The sequence below is a fragment of the Castor canadensis genome, chromosome 12, assembly GCF_047511655.1.
Source record: "Castor canadensis chromosome 12, mCasCan1.hap1v2, whole genome shotgun sequence".
NCBI lineage: Eukaryota > Metazoa > Chordata > Mammalia > Rodentia > Castoridae > Castor > Castor canadensis.
The window spans coordinates 64,713,535-64,733,508 of NC_133397.1; the positions used below are offsets into that span (position 1 = coordinate 64,713,535).

The 19,974-nt window shown below is 40.6% G+C and overlaps 1 protein-coding gene, 1 long non-coding RNA gene, 1 other non-coding gene and 2 pseudogenes across 4 annotated transcripts in view; 4 read left to right on the top strand and 1 right to left on the bottom strand.

The window, feature by feature from the left end:
• Positions 1-6,591, bottom strand: part of Dctn1 (dynactin subunit 1) — a 30,377-nt gene extending 23,786 nt beyond the window's left edge. The window contains exon 1 of one of the 2 annotated variants that reach the window (XM_074050030.1): positions 6,463-6,591. The gene's annotated coding sequence lies outside the window, so the exon portion shown is untranslated. The remainder of the gene's footprint in view (positions 1-6,462) is intronic. The other variant, XM_074050031.1, reaches the window with a different exon arrangement.
• Positions 799-11,050, top strand: LOC141414844 (uncharacterized). Its single transcript, XR_012439766.1, has 4 exons — positions 799-1,068; positions 5,732-5,871; positions 8,698-8,805; positions 9,295-11,050. It is a non-coding gene; the product is annotated as an uncharacterized lncRNA (long non-coding RNA).
• Positions 11,051-11,747: 697 nt separating this feature from the next.
• LOC109692421 (acidic leucine-rich nuclear phosphoprotein 32 family member B pseudogene) lies at positions 11,748-14,048 on the top strand (annotated as a pseudogene).
• Positions 14,049-15,580: 1,532 nt separating this feature from the next.
• LOC109692430 (WD repeat-containing protein 48 pseudogene) lies at positions 15,581-16,473 on the top strand (annotated as a pseudogene).
• Positions 16,474-18,222: 1,749 nt separating this feature from the next.
• LOC141415296 (small nucleolar RNA SNORA51) lies at positions 18,223-18,348 on the top strand. Its single transcript, XR_012440279.1, has one exon. It is a non-coding gene; the product is annotated as a small nucleolar RNA SNORA51 (small nucleolar RNA).
• The last annotated feature ends 1,626 nt before the right edge of the window (positions 18,349-19,974 follow it).

The window sequence follows — 19,974 nt, forward strand, 5'->3', positions numbered from 1 at the left end:
ATAGGGAAATAAGTACATTTGGGGGAAAGGAAGAACAACTGAGAATAAAAACCCTCTTTTCCATTTTTACTGGTCCTAAACCATTTTCACCTTGCTTTTCCTGGCACCCCAAATATCCCTTGATAATTTGATCTCCTTTTGTCTCACTTCACAAATCCTTGATTCTGGGCTAACCAAACTATCTGCTTTCTCTGATCCCACTCTAGGAGAAGCTGGTTTGAAACTCAGGCAGTCTGACAGGAGGACAAAATTATATACTTCTGAAAGCATCAGTAAGGAAAAGTGTGAGCATGAGCTCCTCAGGAGCGAGGAGGGGAAAAGGTCTGCTTACTCAGAGGGGAATGGAGACCAGGGGACTGAAACTGAATTCCAGATACCCACAGGAACCCAGATGACATGCACAGAGCCTTTTGTCCTTAGTCCTGCTTTACAAATCTCATATAGACGGGAAGCAGACCCTAAAAGGACTTCTTTCATTTAGGGACCTCTCCAGCTCCTCATTATTCACAGAAAAGTCGCCAGCCCACGCTCAATCTTTACCCAGGAACTTCCAAGCCCACTCCAAGAGTCAGAAAGAAAACCTACAAAATATACCTCATTTGTTTTCAATAAAGGAACTTTTCTACAGGAAGCCAAGAGGCACTTAGCCTTGTACTCAAGAGCAGCAATCCTTCCAGTCGTAGCAGGATTCCCATTTAGCTGGTTTTTGAAGTTCCTGCTAGTTCCTCCCCCTGAATCAACCAGCAAGTTCCTGGCACTAGGACCCTGCAGGCAGGGAATATTGAGCCTGCGCTCTCAAGAGAAAGATGCACCATTTCACAACTTCAGCAAAAGCCAAAGCAGCCAACAAAGCCACAGCCACCTAGGCTGTGCTAGGCTCTGCCGTTTGGACAGCTCATGGGCCACTCCCCAGAAGCGGATCACTCTGTCCTTTCTCTTTTTAAACCCACGTCATCACCTGATCATAATGGAAATCAGTCTCCTCAAACCACTATGCAAAGGCGTATCCATGGCAACCTCAAAGGGAAGGACACAGAAATGATGCTCCCATGGCTGCAGGAAAAAAAGGTAAGCCCATTTCTCCTCTATCCATGCCATCCACCATTCTCCACTTTCACTCAAGTCAGGTGTGCAACTTACCTGCAAATCCTATCACATCAACTGGGAAAACATATAAGGTGAATTAATAATTATGTTATTACATAACATAAAACATTACACTAAATTTGCTGAATCTCATAAGTGAGTGGTAGAAAAAAATTCTCTTTTTTCCTAGATGACAGGGATGGGAACAAGGTTTTTCTTCTTATTCACTGTTTCAGATGACACAATCTCAGCCTGCAATACCTGGCAAATCACTACCACTCACTTGTCTTTCTAGTCAGTATGCTGGGAACTCACTCAAGGATTTCAGAGTTTCCCTATGTACTTGCAAAAAGCTGGCAGCAACACTCACCCCACTGCCTTACCCTACCCTGCCCATCCATGCCACCATCATGCTCAAAATCTGGCATGATGAGACTCCTTTCAATAGCCTCAAGGTCCAGAAACTGGAAGTTCATATGAAATTTCTCCCTTCTCTGATGTCCAAGGAGAAGGAATACCATTTTCTGCAGAGACAGATTGATTAAACATAAATAATAAGCCTAAATAATCCTCCATTGACTCAATTTCCCCTTCTGTAAAATAGGGATAATAACAATACCTTTTCTAACAGGATTGTTGTAAAAAAAAAAATCACATGAATGCCTATAAAGCACTTAAAACAGCATCTGGTATAAAGCACTCAATAAATGTCAGTCACTATTATTATTACGAAGAAGACAAAGATGAGGCCTGTAAGTGTAGAATTCTAGCTCAGAGGGTGCTCCATACTCTTGGAGCTTATCTAAATTCTGTTCTTTCTATTTCCTCTGAACAGTCATTTCCAGCTTCCTTTACCATTATTCCTAACTGAAGCCCACACCAGTACCCCCACCCCTCAGCAAATAACCTTGCTAAGAAAACTGAGACTCCAAGGGAAGAATTCCCTTTGCAAATGTAGATATATCTGCATTCATCACTGTTTCTTTCTTCCATCATTGCACTTCAAAGGAAATGGTGCCCCTTTTTTTTCAGGACAACCCTTTTACCCTCCTCTGAGTGCCTGGCTTAGCAATCATCTTTTCTCTATTGTCTTCAGTTAGACCTGAAACCTTGGGTCCCCTTCCTGGAATTTTCTCCTTTCCTAGGTTCCTAAACAAGATTCTTTCTTACCATGTGCACCAATCCCTCGACTCCTCTGGCCTTCTACAAGTGTAACTGGGAGAGCTCATCCATTCCCACTACCATCTAAACCCACTAACCCTAGGCAAAGATTCTCTTCTGAACCTCAGACTCACATATCCATCTGTCTGTTAAATGCCACAGATCACTCAAGTTCAACATGCCCAAACACACTTGGGATCTTCTCCCCTCTTCTGCATTCCCTCTTTGCTACTGGCACTACCATCCACCCAAAATTAAAAGCTGAGTCATTTTCAACAACTTCCTTTCTCTTGCTCTTAACAACCAGTTAGTCATTACTCAGATTAATTCCATTTCTGCAATCCCTTTCAGATTTGTTCCCTCCTTTCCATCCCCACTGACCTAATCCTTAAACCATTTCTTTGTTTTACAAAAGTCTCATGACTATGTCTGTGTTATTACAAGAATCTCCTGATACCCCTGATCCAGATTCTCCCCTCAGTCTACTTCCACAGTTAACTTTCCAAAATACAGTTACTCCTCTGTCTAAAAACCGCCAGTGGCTTCCCTGGCCACAAAATTGAATCTTCTTAGGACAGCACTATAGGCTATTAAGAACCTGGCTTCAAAGACACATGTGGTAGCTGACACATACTTGTAATCTCAGCACTAGGGAAGCTGAGGCAAGACGATTCAGAGTTCCAAGCCAGACTGGCCTACACTGTCTCAAAAAAAACCAACACAGAAGATTCTCCCAACTTCACCATGAAGAGTAAGTCACTCCCTCCTCTGCTCTCACATAGCACCTTGGACATATCTCCATTATAATGCAATATTTTATGTAAAATATTATCCACCATATCATAAATTCCTCTAGGACAGAGAATTTTACCCATCTCAGTATCTAAGCATTGAACACAGTGTTTTGCACAGAGAAAGCACTTGATGTTTAATAGAAGCTTGTACCAACACCAGGCTCTAGACATATAAACTGGTTGTGACAGCTTCTGAAGAAAGTAGCTCCACTTAAATGACCATGGGGAGTAAGGCACCGATAGCTCACATCTGTAATCCCAGCTACTTGGGAGGCTCCTAGGCAAATAGCTCGAGAGACCCCCCCCATCTCCAAAAATAACCAGAGCAAAAAATGGACTGCAGATGTGGCTCAAGTGGTAGAGCACCTGCTTTGCAAGCACAAAATCCTGAGTTCAAACCCCAGTCTCACTGAAAGAAAGAAAGAGAGAGGAAAAAAAAAGAAAGAAACCATAGGGGAGATTCATCCTCTCTGTCTGTCTGTCTGTCTCTCTCTCTCTCTCTCTCTCTCTCTGTCTCACACACACACACACACACACACACACACACACAGATGCCACTCCTTCTTCTCCAGATAATAGGCTTCAGAAGCCTAATAAACTGTAAGTGCAGGAACAGTCTCTGCTGTCACTACAGAATTTGGTAGTAACACTAAATCTCAAGCTCATACGGTCCCAGTATAAAATAACCACAGAGTGGGCTCTAGGTAAAATGCAGCTCTTCAGGAAAATCATGATAATGAGGCTTTGAGGGCAGCCAGGACCAATGCTCTGCTATAGTGAAGCCCCTAGGAGATATGAAGGAAACTGGGAGGTAAGACTGCATACCAATATGTACATTGGCCAACCTCAACTGTTGCCTGCCTGAATTTCAAAATGAAAATGATATTAAGCCAAAGTCAGAATTTCCAAGATAGCAAGGACCCTAATATATATATATATATATTTGAATCAGGCAATCTCTCCTCTTTTATCTCTTCAGGAGACACTGAGGACCCAGCTTCCATTCCTCCTGACATGGAACAGATATTCCAAGTCCCCCAGAACCACCTAAACTATAGGCATGCCAAGAAACATGAGAATCATCTACTATAATCCCTCCTAACTATAACTCCAGGCAGCCACTAGCAATGACAGAGCTGGCAGAACAAACCCTGGAGTGGCAATTGTCAATGGTATTATGATTCTTCCAACTATTTTGACTCCTCCCTTAAAATTTCTCCTTGGTACCTTCATATTCAGTCAGGCCTAACTTGTCAATTCTTCCTTAGTATTACTTCTGCATCTTTCCTTTCTCCTCTACTCCCACTGTTATCACTTTGGTCTGCCATTTAAAAGCTTTGAAAAATAAGGCATATTGTTTACCCTTTTTGGTGTTTCATCTGCTTTTCTGCCTACTCACAGGATTATTAAATCAAATGACATCATGCTCATGAAAAGTTTTATTGTCATCATCAGCCTAAGTCCTCTATCATATGTGTGAAGTCTGCCTCTCTTCTTCCTCACTTGCAACCACCTTATACTCTACAGTATGACAAATACATCCTGTAAAATACTTCTTTGTCCATATATTAATTTGCCCAACATATTTCACTAACATCTCATTTCTTGCTTCAAACAATCCTAGATTTCACATGTGTAGCCTCATCTCTGCACTGCTGCAGCTGCTTATGATGTTTTCTCTAGTGTTACAAACCACACCCTTCCTTCAAAGTCTAGCTAAAGTACTGCTGTGCATAGAACAAAGACAAATTTAGTAAGAAATTTCTTACACATGGTGGAAGAATTAAGAACAACTCAGTTTCAAGAAAAAAAAGGCAGGAATAACTGTCATACAATACTTCAACAATCATTTTTTCATGGAGGGAATACTTTTTTCTGTTTGATTCTAAGAGATAAACAGGGACCAACAGGATGGAAGTTGCAGGGATTTGTTTTAGCAATCTGGGGAACATCCTTATTGTTCTATCCAAAGAATAAAATGAGATGCCTATCTAGTTAATTCCCCATTACTAGAAATGATCAAACCAAATTACATAATCTGTCAAATTGACAAGGATATTTTACATGGAATTAAACTATAAAAGGGTAACTAGACTAGAATCACAGCATTTTAGATCTGAAAGGAGCCTAAGAGAACTCCTAGTTCCAAATTCCTATTTCAAGGACTAAACAGTCAAAACCACTCACTCAGGGCAGCATAGTTTGCTCTGGAGAGCAGTGAGCAGAAGATAGTCTCTAACTTTTCATGCAGTACCCTACACAGTACCTTGCAACTCAGAGTGTGGTCCGTGGACCAGCAACATTAGCATCACCTGGGGAACTTGTTACAAGTGCAGAACCAATCAGAATCTATATATTAACAAGCCTTATCAAATGTATACACCATTAAAGTATGAAAAGTACTGAACTATACTGCCCCTTCCAAATGGTGAATTTCCAATTCTGAAGTTGCATTCCCCAATCTACACCAGATGTTAAAGAGGCATCACCCAGAAAAAAACAGTATTTCCCAGTAAACTTTGGGAAACTCTCTATACATACCTCCAGTTGGAGATTCATGATAAGTATCATTAGTAGATTAAAGGCTCTGAACTTGTCTGTAGTAGGGAAAACTTTAACCAGGAATTTTCCGAATATATTTTAGCACAAAATGACTTTAAAAATAAAGTTATCATTGTCTCTTTTAACAGCCCACAGCTCGAGCTTTGACAGTACACCAGGCAAAGAACGTCAATCTGCAACTCATAGCTCTTTGACTCTCAGTACTTTAACTATACCAGAGTAACAAACAGGCAAAAAGGGCTTGCTGCTCTCACGGCAATAAATGAGGGTAAGTTTGTAAATCTCTGCCCCTTTTAAAACAGCAGAGTTCCTCGTCTGTGTGGTTTTGCTGTGCTGCGCCTGAGTTAAGAGGGATGTGCAAGATGACTTCTCAAAGGACATCTTGCCAGCTAAGTCAGACCCCGGGACAGGGAGTACACACATACCAGACCCCCGCGCTTGAGCCCTCTATGATTTTTTTTTTGGTATGACACATTATCAGTCATGTGCCCACAGGAAACCTGAGGCTCAGTATGAGTTCAGGGATACCAGGACGCTCCCAGGCAAAGAGGGGGACCCTTGCAGTTCTGGGATACTCTAAGGCGCGGTTGCTCTGGCCGCAGGAAAACACTGCCTGGCTGAAGAGCTAAGGTGGGTCGGACAAGCCTGTGGTCATTCAGGAGCACCCCCCCAGAACCCGGCGGGAGCCCACCCCTGCTGCGGCCCACTCCTGCTGGCCCCCGCCCCCTACACCAGGCTCCATGCCGCGCCCTAGGGCAAAGCCAAACCCCCAGCCCACGGCGGACAACCTCACGAACACGTGGTAGGTGTGTGGGGGGGGGGCTGGAATAGACAGTTGGCAAGGCGGCCACTTCCGTACCTGTCCTGTCCGGGGCTCCACGCCCGGCTCGGGCCCCCACTAGCGACCGACGCCCAAGACCCGGTGGGCCCCGCCCGCCTCCCCGCCCTCTTAGGCTGCCCGACACGCCGCCCGACCCCTCAGACCCACTTCAGAACCGTGCGGTCCCGACGCCTAGAGGCACTCTGGACCACAGGGAACACGCTACACTTTCCCGCGCCCTGCCCTGGCTGAGAAGTGCGCACCTAGCGCGGCCTAAAAGACATCGATCAGGCACAAAGCCGGACAACTGAGGCTGGAGATGCGCACGCGCACTGCTCCTGGGAAAACAATTAGGACCATTGTGGAGAGGCGCGGCATGGCGATCGCCCTCTGCCGGCAGAGGAGAGACTGCGCAGAGGACCTAGAGGAGTTCTTTTCGAACTTTTTAAACTGTTAAAACAATACCGATATATACATAGCTCTTCGGCTAGCATAGGAAGAAAATAATTTTGTTGCTATCCAATGGTATCCAACATGTGGGATGCAAGCATTCCCATGCCTTTATGATACGAATGTAAAATAACACACATTTATGTAATACTATTTGGCACTTTTATATTTAAAAAAAAAATTAAACTCCTTGACCCAATGAGCCCACTTACAATAATGTAACTTAAAAACATAATCAAACAAATGTGTAAATACATTTATACAACGACATTGGGAAAGCCAGTATTTTATAAATATGGGTTCGAATTCTAACTGCACTTTACTATCTTAGGCTGGCTACTTAACCTTTCCATTGCCTGTTTCCTCATTTGTAAACTGAGACTGTTAATAGTTTCTATCTTATCAGGTTGTTAGGATAATTGGGTGAATCCGTGTAAAGAGCCTTAAGTATAACTACTATAGGTATATTTGTCTCAGTAATCTCAGATTGAAAATAACCTGAAAAATCCATAAAGTTGATGGTGGGTTAATAACAGAGGGGATGAACAGGACACCTTTTTTTACCCCCCATTTTACCGTGTAACTATTCCTAATTATTCTGAACATATAATACATTTCTATGGTTCAAAAATCAAAATAATAGTTTAAAATGTGCACCAAGAAATCTCCCATCAATCTTGTTCCAATCTACTCCAGTCCCCCTTGCCTGCTACAACTAACCTGTTACTACTTTCTTGTGTATCTTCTCCGTGTTTTATTTAAATACAATGTTTCATTAAATATAAGCCTAAGAGTACATAAGTAATGTACTCCTTACATTTCTTATGCAAAAGGCAGCATATTATATATTCACCCCAACCTTGCTCTCTTCCCTAAACAATACATCCTGGAGCTCTTTCTAAATCAATATATTAGAGACAGAGACATTCATTCTTTTTTTCAGCTCCTTAGTACTGTACTATGTGGATCTGCCATCATTTATTAATCACTTCCTTTAGCTGGATACTTTGTTTCTATCTTTTGCTGTTACAAACAATGTTACAATGAATCACTCTATACATAGACTACCTCTTGATCAAATAACAAATGTATCAATAATTTTAGTAGAAATGGCCTCCATCCCTTTCAATGAAAGTGAAATGGTATAAAAATAAATTTAAAGGCTTAAAATGCATTACATAGCATTTTAGCCACTTGTAAGTGTACAGTGCATGCAGTGATACTAAATATATTCACACACTAGTACAAACATCACTTCTTTCCATTCTTAAAATGTTTTTCATCTTTCTACACTAAAATTCTGTATCCAATAAACACTACCTCCCTGTTATCCCCTTCCCACAACTTCTAATAATTACTATTCTTTCTGTCTCTAGGAATTTGAGTATGGTACCTCATATGCAGAATCATACAATATTAGTCCTTTTCACTCTGTCTTCTTTCTCTTAGCATGTCTTCCAGGCTCACTCATCCATGTTGTACCATGTGTCAGTATTTCATTCCTTTTTAAGACTGAATTAATATTCCATTGTATAAATATGGAACTTTTGTTTATCCATTATTCCCTTCACAGACATTTAGGTTGTTTCCACATTTGGGCTATTGTAAATATGCATATATTTCTAAACATAAATTTGTATCACACTTACCTCCATCCCCCCAGCCCCAAAATTCCTACCCAAAGCAACTATTTATCTATTTATTTATTTTTGGCGGTTCTGGGGTTTATACTCAGGGCTTTGCAATTCAGAGGCAAGCACTCTACCACTTAAGCCACACCTCAACCTCAAGCTTTTAGTAAAAGTTTTTTATCTAACTACTCAGGAGGCAGAGATCAGGAAGATCGAGGTTCAAAGCCAGCTGGGAAAAATAGTTTGAAGATCCTATCTCAAAAAAACCCATCACAGAAAAGGGCTGGTGGAGTGGCGCAAGGTATGGAACCTGAGTTCAAACCCCAGTACCACACACACACAAAAAAGTTTTTTGTATGCTGACCTGCCGACTAAGAGTCAGGCTGGGAAACTTAAGCATTTTTAATGCAAACAATAGTTTCCTATACATAGTGTACTGAACCTTGCTTTTATCTCTACTGGACAATATATCTCAGAGGCTTGGAGTTGTCCACATTAATATATATTGATTAGGATGCTGTTTTATATTTTATACACACACACACACACTCATCAGAGTAGTATTAACAACCTTTAACAGATGTGCTGAGTTTTTTCTGTGAAGCTGCCAGGCCTCAGATGGGATGAAGCTGGGACACGGGAAAGATTTAAATGCTTTTCAGAACCATAAAGGGGGGGACGGAGGATGGGGGATGACTTGAAAACTATTGTTTCTTTTAAATTGGGTTAGGCTGAGTGGCCTTCAAGGAAAATTAATAACATCTTTGTCCTTTGTATTATTTCTTCATAGGTGCTGTTGTAGAGGACCCAGTCAGTGATACTAAACACAGAACATCTGTGCTCTGCTGGGTAGAATCCTAGGGACATGGGAAAAAATCAAAGGGAATAAAACTCCCCCTGAGGAAAGAATACTATTCCCCAGAAGGAAGTAGACTTTCAAGTTGAAAAACTTGGAGAAGGGATGGATAAGTTCAGAGGGCAAACCAAAGGTAACAAAAGATGTTGTGTAGAGAAGTATCTAGATTAGCTATACCAACCCTGTCCAGTGGATGTAAAAATAAAAATTTTGAATTATCTTTAACTGAGAGATAAACTAATAAATATAAAGAAAATATTTGGAGAAAATTATTAAAATTAAATCTCATGTAAGGCATCCACACATATGATTTTAAATTTTCTTGAAAGCACGATTCTAAAAAAGTAAAAAGAAACAAATGAGATTAATTTTAACAATATATTTTTATTTTGCCTGTTCATATCCAAAATACCATTTCAACATGTAATGTTCATCAATATAAAAATATTAATGTGCCTGGTGTCAGTGGCACATGCCTGCAATTCTAGGTACTTGAGAGGCTGAGATGGGGGGGATCACGATTCCAGACTAGCCTGAACAAATAGTTTCCCATCTTCAAAATAACCAGAACAAAATAGACTGAGGAGGTATGACTTTAGTGGTGCTTTGTGAGCACCTGCTTTGTAAGCTCAAAGCCCTGAGATCAAACATATATCGGTAAACCATATAGATATTGGATGGTTTACTTTTTTACTAAGTCTTTGAAATCCAGTGTATATTTGCATTTGCACTACATCTTTACCAAATGCAATATTTTCATTAGAACTTTTTTCTTTCTGCTCTCCTTCCTTCCTTCCTTCCTTTCTGTCTTTCTGCAGTGCTAGATATCAAACCTAGGGCCTCATGCATGCTAGATAAGTGCTGAACCACTGACCCACACCCCTAGACCTGGAAATATTTGATGTGATTTAGATTTCATAAAACTTAAAGTTGAAAAACTACATTCACATAAGCAACTTATTTTATTTTATTGTTTATTTGTTTATTTATTTTTATTTCTTTTATTCATATATGCATACAATGTTTGAGTCATTTCTCCTCCCTTCCCCCACCCCCTCGCTTCCAGGCAGAAACTATTTTGCCCTTATCTCTAATTTTGTTAAAGAGAGAGTATAAGCCATAATAGGAAGGACCAAGGGTTTTTGCTAGTTGAGATAAGGATAGCTATACAGGGAGTTTACTTGCATTGCTTTCCTGTACATATGTGTTACATTCTAAATTAATTCTTCTCGAACTAACCTTTTCTCTAGTTCCTGGCCCCCTTCTCCTATTGGCCTCTGTCACTTTAAAGTTTCTGCATTAGTTTCTCTGCATTGAGGGCAACAAATACTATCTTGTTTTTTGGGTGTCTTACCTATCTTCATACCTCTCTTGTGTGCTCTCAATTTATCATGTGATCAAAGTCCAGTCCCCTTGTTGTGTTTACCCTTGATCTAATGTCCGCATATAAGGGAGAACATATGATTTTTGGTCTTCTGAGCCTGGTTAACCTCGCGCAGAATGATGTTCTCCAGTTCCATCCATTTATTTGCAAATGATAAGATTTCATTCTTCTTCATGGCTGCATAAAATTCCATTGTGTATAAATACCACATTTTCTTAATCCATTCATCAGTAGTGGGGCATCTTGGCTGTCTCCATAACTTGGCTATTGTGACTAGTGCTGTAATAAACATGGGTGTGCAAATGTCTCTGGAGTAATCTGTGTCACATTCTTTTGTATGCAACTTATTTTAAATGTGTAAGTTTCCCAGTAACTGAATTGAATATCCATTTTTAAAGTTAAATTTAACTTCATTAAACTAAAGAAAATTTGACTGGGCATAGTGGCTTAAGCTGTGATCTTAGATACTCAGAAGGCTGAGATTAGGAGGGTCACAGTTTGAGGCCAGCTGGGGCAAAAAGTTCTTGATACCCCCATTTCAACCAATGGCTGGATATGCTGGCACAGGCCTGTCATTCAGGGATGTGGGATCGCACAAACAGGAGGATCACAGTTCGGGCAGCCTTGGCATTGGCATAAAGTGAGACCCTATCTCAGAAATGACCAATGCAAAAAGGGCTGGTGGAGTGGCTAACATGGTAGAGTGCCTGCATAGCAAGCACAAGACCCTGAATTCAATCCCCAGTACCACCCAAAAAAAATTTTTTTTAAATAGTTAAAGATGTTTTAAATTTTTAAATTCGGTTCATTAGGCATGTTGATCAGATTTCAAGTGCAACACAACAGCTATCAAACTAGGCAGTGCAGCAGTGACAGAGCTTTAATCCTTCTTTTCCTTGCTTTGCCGTACTTCCAAGAGAGGGTCTGACCTTTAGGAAAGAGCCTAATGTAAATCTGTTGTTGCCTGGTTTGTAATCACACAATGGGACTGGGAGGAGACAAGATGGCCAATGTCTGCTTGGGCTGCACAGTGAGTTGGAGGCCAGCCTGGGCTACAAACCCAGACTCTCTCAAAAAACAGAAAAGGAGAAAATTAAAAATAAAAATTTTTGACAGATGATATGATGACCTACATAGAAAATTTTTGACACATGATATGATGACCTACATAGAAAGTGCCAAAAAGTAATCTGAAAATTGTTAGAATTGATTTTAAAAATATATAAGGAGGTGACTGCATATAAAATCAATATATAAAAATAAATTGCTCTTATAAAAGAGCAACTAATTATAAAATAATATAATTTTAAAAGTGAAATTCAACAAAATAAGTAATAGACTTAAAAATTATAAAATCATATTTGAGGATATATTAAAGATAGCCCAAATAAATGGGAGATATAGCACATTCATAAATCAGAAGATTTAAAATCATAAGGAAGTTAGTTATCCCATATTAATCAATTGTTTGTAATAACTCCAGTCAATATCCTTCGAACATATTCTAGGAACTTGACAATAAATTAGTAAATTTGTAGAGAAGCGCCATGGACCAAAAATAGCCTAGAAGCTCCTGAAGAAGACAGGTGGAATTGGGGGACAGTGTTTATTTTAAAATGATAGTAATTAAGGCAGTGTAGTATTGATGTAATGATAGAAAAACAGACCATTAGTTCAGAAGATATTCTACACCTAAAACAAACAAATACACACGGAAATACGCAAAATTGGTATATGACAACTCATTATTGATCAGTAAAGGACACATACTATTCAGCAAATGATACTGGAAGAAGTGGTTATCCAAATGTAAAAGAAAGTGGAAAGGAAACGAAAGAAAGAGAGGAAAGGAGAAGAAATAATGTGCTTCCCTTTCTGGCAATGTGAACTAAATAGCACAGAAACTCCTCCTGATGCAGTGCAACTAAAAAATGCCGGATATAATCTCAATCTCTCCAAATTCTCTCTCTCTCTCTCTCTCTCTCTCTCTCTCTCTCTCTCTCTCTCACACACACACACACACACACACACACACACACACACACACACACACACACAACCTTGTTTGCACCTTGTTTGCATTGCCTGATTGGTAGAAAATTAAGAAAATTCAAGGAGGAGAGAGATGATGTGAAAGTATGCATCCCAAGACGCACATGATCTCTGAGTTAGCTAAATTGGCCCCTGGTAACCTGGAACCTGAATTTAAAGAACCATAAATTGGGCACAGAATACAAAATCTGAGGGTACAGCAGAGGAGGATACTAAACACATGCATAAAAAGCCAGGACGGTCGAAGAGTAACACAACTCAGAGAATAAACAGCAACAATGAAGTACCTCACAACAGGAATCAGTAAAGATAAAAGCCTATCGCGGAGGTGGAAAAAAAATCTTTTGTGACAATCAAAATAATAAGCTTCGGAGCGGAACTGCCGCGGCTCCGCGGCGTGACAGGTTCAGCGCAGTGAGGGGGCGCGGCCGGGGGTGGCGGTAGTGAGCCAGCGCCGCTCTCCAGTCCCCTCCCCTCCACGCGCGGACGCCTCTCCCCACGCCGCGGGGGTGGCGGGGGGAACAAGGAAAAGTGGACTTTAGGAGAAAAATCGTCCCGGAGCAGAGGTACCGGACTCCGACAGCTGTTCGAGAACTTGTTTTGGACAATTGTATATCGAAAGATGGAAAAATCAAGGGTCTAACAACTGAATTTATGAACTTAGAATCATTTACGAATAAATGATTGCAGTTGCACATCTCCCCAAGCTACCTAAATTGAAAAAGCTTGAACTCAGTGATAATAAAATCTTGGGAGATCTGGACGTGTTAGGAGAAAAACTTCCAAAATCTCACACATCTAAACTTAAGTGGAAATAAACTGAAAGATATCAGCACCTTAGAACCTTTGAAAAAGCTGGACTGTCTGAAGAGCCTAGCTCTGCCTGTGAGGTCACAAACCTGAATGACTTCAAGGTCCTGCCCCACCCGACCTACCTGGATAGCTGTGACCGAAAGGACAGGGAAGCCCTCGACTCAGATGCAGAGGTGGATCGTGCAGATGAAGAGGAGAAGGAAGAGGAAGGAGAAGATGAGAAGGATGCGGATGGTGAGGAGAAAGACTTTGATGAAGAAAAGAATGAAGATAAAGACAAGGATGTAGAAGGGGAAGAAGATGAACTCAATGGTGAGGAATAACAATTTGAACATGATGGAGAAATTAATGAAGATGAAGAAATGAGGATAAGGATGAAGAAAGCAGGAAAGGCAAGAAAAGGAAGAGAGAGACAAATGATGAAGGAGAAGACGATTAAGACTCCAAATAACCTGCAGAAACAGGACTGTTCAGTATTGGTTGGACTGCTCATGGATTTGATGCCTGTTTAATAAATAAACAAATAAATAAATGGTAGCTGTGCTACAAAACCCCAGGACACCCACCCAAAGAGCAAAAGAATAGTTCCTGTAACATTCTGCCTTCCTCCATTTAGTCCCTCTTGGTAACCCACCAAGCTTGGGGACTTTACCCCAACAAAATTGTAAGTTTTGTTGGGTTTTCCTGGAAGACTCTTGCTGTAGCATGGATAGCTGTGATTGATGAGGCAACTGTCCATGGTTACCAGTTATACCAAGATTGTAACAGCATTTTTACTCTCTGTACAAGAAGCTTTGTAAATAAAATCTTAGCATTTTGGGGAAAAAATAATAAGTTTCTAGTCACACAAATTTGGGGCCAAAATGACTAAAAAAAATTCCAAGATTCCCACAAGCATGGTGGCTCACCCCTGTAATCCTAGCTACTTGGGAGATAGAGATCAGGACAGTTGCAGTTGGAAGCCAGCCCTTACAAGTAGTTCATGAAATCCTATCTTGAAAACACTCAGTACAAAAAAGGGCTGATGGAGTGGCTCAAGTGGTAGATCGCCTGCCTAGCAAACGTGAGATCCTGGGTTCAGCCCCAAAATACCTACAAAAAAATTAATTAAAGTGATCTCAAGTTGGTATAATATTCTTTGGAACCTGGCCAAATTCAACATAATGGGGGAATGCATTTCAATCTTAGGTCTCAAATAATTCTTTTAGAGATAATCTAAGAGCTGTGAGCTGTTAGTCAAAATCACTAAAGACACAAGGAAACAAATCACCCTAAACTACTCAAGCCTGCAAAGCTAGATATTGAAATCTTCAGATATAGTACATAAAATTAACATAATGCATTTTTAAAACACAAAGGTGGAATTAAAACATAAGGAAAGCCAAACACAGTGGTGAATACCTGTAATCTCAACTACTTGGAAAGCTGAGACAGGAAGATCAAGCGTCCAAGGCCAGCATGGGCAACAATAATGAGACCCTCATCTCAAAAATTCACAAACAGTCAGGCATAGTGGCTCACACCTGTAATACTAGCTATTTGGAAGGCTGAGATTGGGAGGATCCAGGACCAAGGTCAGCCTGGCAAATAGTTCATGAGACCATCATCTCCAAAATCACCAGAGCAATATGGACTGGAGGTATGGTACAAATGGGTAGAGTGCCTGTTTTACATGGAAGTTCAGAGTTCAAATCCCAGTCCCAACAAAAAAAAATAATAAATCACAAGCAAAACAATAGAAATGAAAACATAAGAAATAAACACCTATCAAAATGACCAAGTAAATTGGAGAAACAATCAATTATAAAATCTAATAATAAAAATATGATGCAAGGCAATACATGGAACATATAGAATAAATAAGAATAGTCATAGCTGAAGAGAGAATTAGTGAACTGGCCAATCTTTTAAAAATAATCAAACATGCAAGTTAAGAAAACAGAAAATTCGAAGTTACGTAGGAGTGTCAACATGCAAGATGGCAACCCATCGCCCCAGAACACGGCCGGGCGGAGGAAAGTGCAGATGGAGCTTGATAAATAAGCTGATACCCCTCCTGCAATCTGGGTCACAACAACTAAATCTACAGTAAATAAATGGATGTTGAAGGGAATTCATAATTTTAGGGCATCTGGAGACTATGACAACGACTGCACAAATCCTGTAACTCCCCTCTGTCCACAGCCTGACCAGGTCATTAAAGGGGATGCTAGTATATTCAGTGCCAGATTCTTAATGATAAGAGACATATATTAACCAAAGATGCCAATAATAATGTGGCATGTTGGGATGTATTAAAGGCATGTGAAGTTGAAGATCTGGGCAAAGTGGATTTTGAAGATGAAATTAAGAAACGATTTAAAATGGTGTATGTGCCGAATTGGTTCTCAGTAGACTTAAAAACAGGCATGTTGACTATTACTTTGGATGAGAGTGACTGTTTTGCTGCTTGGATTTCTGCAAAAGATGCTGGTTTCAGTAGCCCCGTTGGGTCAGATCCAAAATTGAACTTAGGAGGACTTTTATCTCAGGCACTCCTGGAGTTTTGGTCTAGAACACATGTGAATCCAATGGATGAAGAAGAAAATGAAGTAAACCATGTAAATGGGGAGCAAGAGAACCGCGTGCAGAAGGGAAACGAATATTTTCAAGTGCCCCCACACACACCTATGATCTTTGGTGAAGCTGGAGGTCGCACACTATTTAGGCTGCTCTGCCGGGATTCCAGGGGAGAGACTGAGTCGATGCTTCTTAATGAGACAGTGCGGCAATGGGTAATTGACATCACTGTGAATGTAAGTGTCCTCTACTCCCACTTTGCTCTTTCTTTTTCCAAACCATGGAATTAAGAACTATTGTGGACAGTGTAATCTGAAACTTTAATAAAATAGACTGCCAGGTGGAATCCCCATCTGCTTCACTGCAGTTTCAAAGTTGCAAAAAAAAAAAAAGAAAAGAAAAGAAAAGAAAACAGAAAATTCAAGAGACATAAGAGATAAAGTGAAAAAAAAATCCAATAATTATCTAAACTGCAATTCTATAATGAAAGAAGAAAACTATTTAAAGAGGACACATATTTATCCTCCAATTCAGGAAATCTGAGGAATTCCCATCAGAATAAATAAAAAGAAACACACATCAGGATTTATTATAGCAAAATTGTAGAAAAACAATGACAAAGACAAAAATCTTAAAAGGAGCAAGAGAGAAAAGACAGATTCTCTGCAAAGTAACTATTAGATGAATATCAGATTTCTCAACAACAATGAAGGCCAGAAGACATTATCTTCAATAGAAGAAGAAAAAAATAACTGTTACCCTGTAATTCCTTAGTCAGCAAAATGATACTTCAAAAACGATGAAATAAGTGCATTAAAAAATATATAACTAAGGAAGTTGATTATCATTAGATCCTATACTGTTCTCTGTCTCTGCACAGCAAATTGCTACAAACTCAGTGGTTTCAAACAACACTTTTATTATCTCACATTTTCTGTGGATCAGGAGTCTGAATTCAGGTTAACTGGGTCCTGGGCTTGCCAGGCTGAAATCAAAATAATATCCAGGATCACAATCTTACCTGAGGCTTGGGGTTCTCTTTCGTGCTCACTGGTTATTGCAGAAGTCAGTCCCTTGTGAGTGTGGAACTAAAGTCTCAGCTCCTAGATGCTGCCTTCTAGTCTTCTTCAGAGTAAACAGGAGGATTGCTCTGACTCCTGAAAAGGCTGAACCCTTGTAAAGGGCTCTTCTCATTAGGATGGTCTACCCAAAATAACCTCCTCTTTGATAAACTTAAAGTCAACTGACTTGAGACTTCAGTTTCATCAGTAAAATCCCTTTTCCAGGTACATAATATAATCACAGGAGTGAAACTCCATCATATTCACAACTTCTGCTCACACTTAAGGGGAAAGGTTTTTAGAGTATATATACAAGAGGTGCAACCTTGGGGGTCCTTTAGAATTCTGCCTACGATAAATCCTCACCAAAGGAACTCTTAAAGAATGTATTTCAGGCTGAAGGAAAATAATCCAAGATGGAAGATCTGACACAAGAAAGAAGAGCAGGAGGTCTAGGAGCATGACTCAAGTGCTAGAGTACCTGCCTAGCGAGTGTAAGCCCATGAATTCAAACCCAAATTCCACCAAAAAAAGAAAGAAGGAAGGAAAGAAAAAAGACAAACATAGGCCAGATGTGGTGGCTCAAGTCTATAATCCTAGCTACTGTGAGACAGAGATTGGGAGGATCATTGCTCAAAGCCAGCTCGGGCAAAACGCTCTTGAGACCCTATCTCAACCAATGGCTGGATGTGGTGGTGCATGCCTGACATTCCAGCTAAAAGGGAAGCCAAAATAGGAGGACTGTGGTCAGTCAGAGCATAAAGTGAGACCGTATTTCAAAAATAACCAAAGCAAACAGGGCTGGGAGTGTGGTTCAGATGGTAGAGCCTCTGCTTAGCAAGCATGATGCCCTGATTTCAACCCCCAGTACTGCCAAAAAAACTAATATTAAACACACGGGCAAATCAACATATATATTAACTATTTAAAATAATAATATATCTGATTTATAATATTTTTAGTTAAATACCGGGTTAGAAAAGTGAACTTGGAGGCCTCCTGGTGTTTACCACAGGTTGTGTTCTTACTGTGTAGAAAGAGGAGGCAAAGTAAATCTACCCCATACACACCTGGGCCCAGGCCCTGTGCTTGATCTCTACTGTGAATGGGGAAGTGTGAGGGGGAAAAAAAAAAAAAGAACTTGGAGCTTATCTCCCACCCTTGCACTTGTCTTTTTAAGTTTCTCCCTATTTTTGTCCTGTTATAATAAAATCAATCCTTGCTAAAATTCCCCCCCAAAAAACTCTAAAATCAGCCAGGCATTGTGGTTCACACCTGTAATCTCGGTATTGAGGAGGTTGAGGCAAGTGGATCTTGAGTCTGAGCCCACCCTGAATTATAGTCTGTCTTCAAATAAAACAAAAAACACTTCTAAGAGCTACAAATTATTGTTAAAGGTGCTGTTAAATCTGTAGGCTTAAAAAATCTAGAGTAGCCACTAAGTACAAAAAGAGAATGTATACTTTCAAAACGAGAGAGTTTAAACTTGGGAAAACAATCTCGCAGCACTCTATGATGCTCCCAAATCAATCATCCCTCCTTCATTTAGACCTAGATCACTGTTTACTGAGTCTCCCAGTCTCTCCCAACTTCTTCCCATTTCTCCTTCACAAACAACCCCCCCCAAAAAAAAAAACTCTTCAAGAGAAACTAAGTCTGAATTTCTGGGCAGGCCAATTCTAATTACAGCTTGCTTAGAGCCCTTTATCAGCTGTCATAATTAGCAAGGCCAAAAAGGTTTCCCTAAGAGCTCATTCATTTGTTTCAGTCATGTGAGTTGAGACTCTTTTCCTTAAAGGTCCTGGCCTGGCCCACACAGATTTATTAACTTCCACACTACAGAGCCTCAGCCCTTGGGGATAAACAAGTATTTCCAGCTGCTGAACTCCATGGTGAAAGCCATAAAAACCATCTCCTAGATTTATTCAAGGCCAGTCTAGCCCTGAGCTCTTTGAGAGTAAGAACTCAGCCCTTTCTTTTGTTTCTAGTGCCTAATGCCTCCCTCAAGAAGATTTTGTTCTAATGACTGGCTATTGGTCTGGCTGGAACTCACAGACAAGGGAAGGAGGAATGAGATCTCATAGTTGCTGATTGTATTGGGGTCTAATAGATTCTGCCACCAGCCTCCTAACCTAACCTGTACCACCTGGGTTCCCCTGCTGTATGACATGAAATTTGTTGGGCCACCCCTCAGCAAACAGCAGGGTGCCAGAGGCAGGAGGTGGTGATGCAAGCCAGTAAGTAATCAGAAAGCTAGCATACAGGAAAGAGGAGGCAGCAGAGAAGGTGAGCATCCATCCTTCTTTACCTTGGGGTAGATTTGAAAGCAAAAAGGGCCCAACATAGTGGGCAAAGGTGAGATCCAGACCCTCTGGGGTAAGTGTCTTAGGATATCCTGAGAAATGAGAACATAGATGGTGGGTGACAGAGGGAGTACCCTAAGGAAGCACGGTCTTGGTGGGGAGGAGGCATATTGGGACTCAGTAGAAATGCAACAAAAGCAAGTACATGCAGATGGGGGCAGTGAAGTTTGAGGCTATAACTCAAGATAGAATTTTTAAGAGTGTGTATGCTTTATAGTGTTTCACAAGATGCACAGGTTAGGCTTTGGGGATGCCTGTTTTGGGGCACACGAACTAAAAAGGAGAGTCATGAAATGTGTTTGGGAAGCATGTCAAGGCACATACCACTGATTAAAGCAGGTGTATCTCAGAACCCTCTTGCAGAAGCTACTGGGCAAAGAGC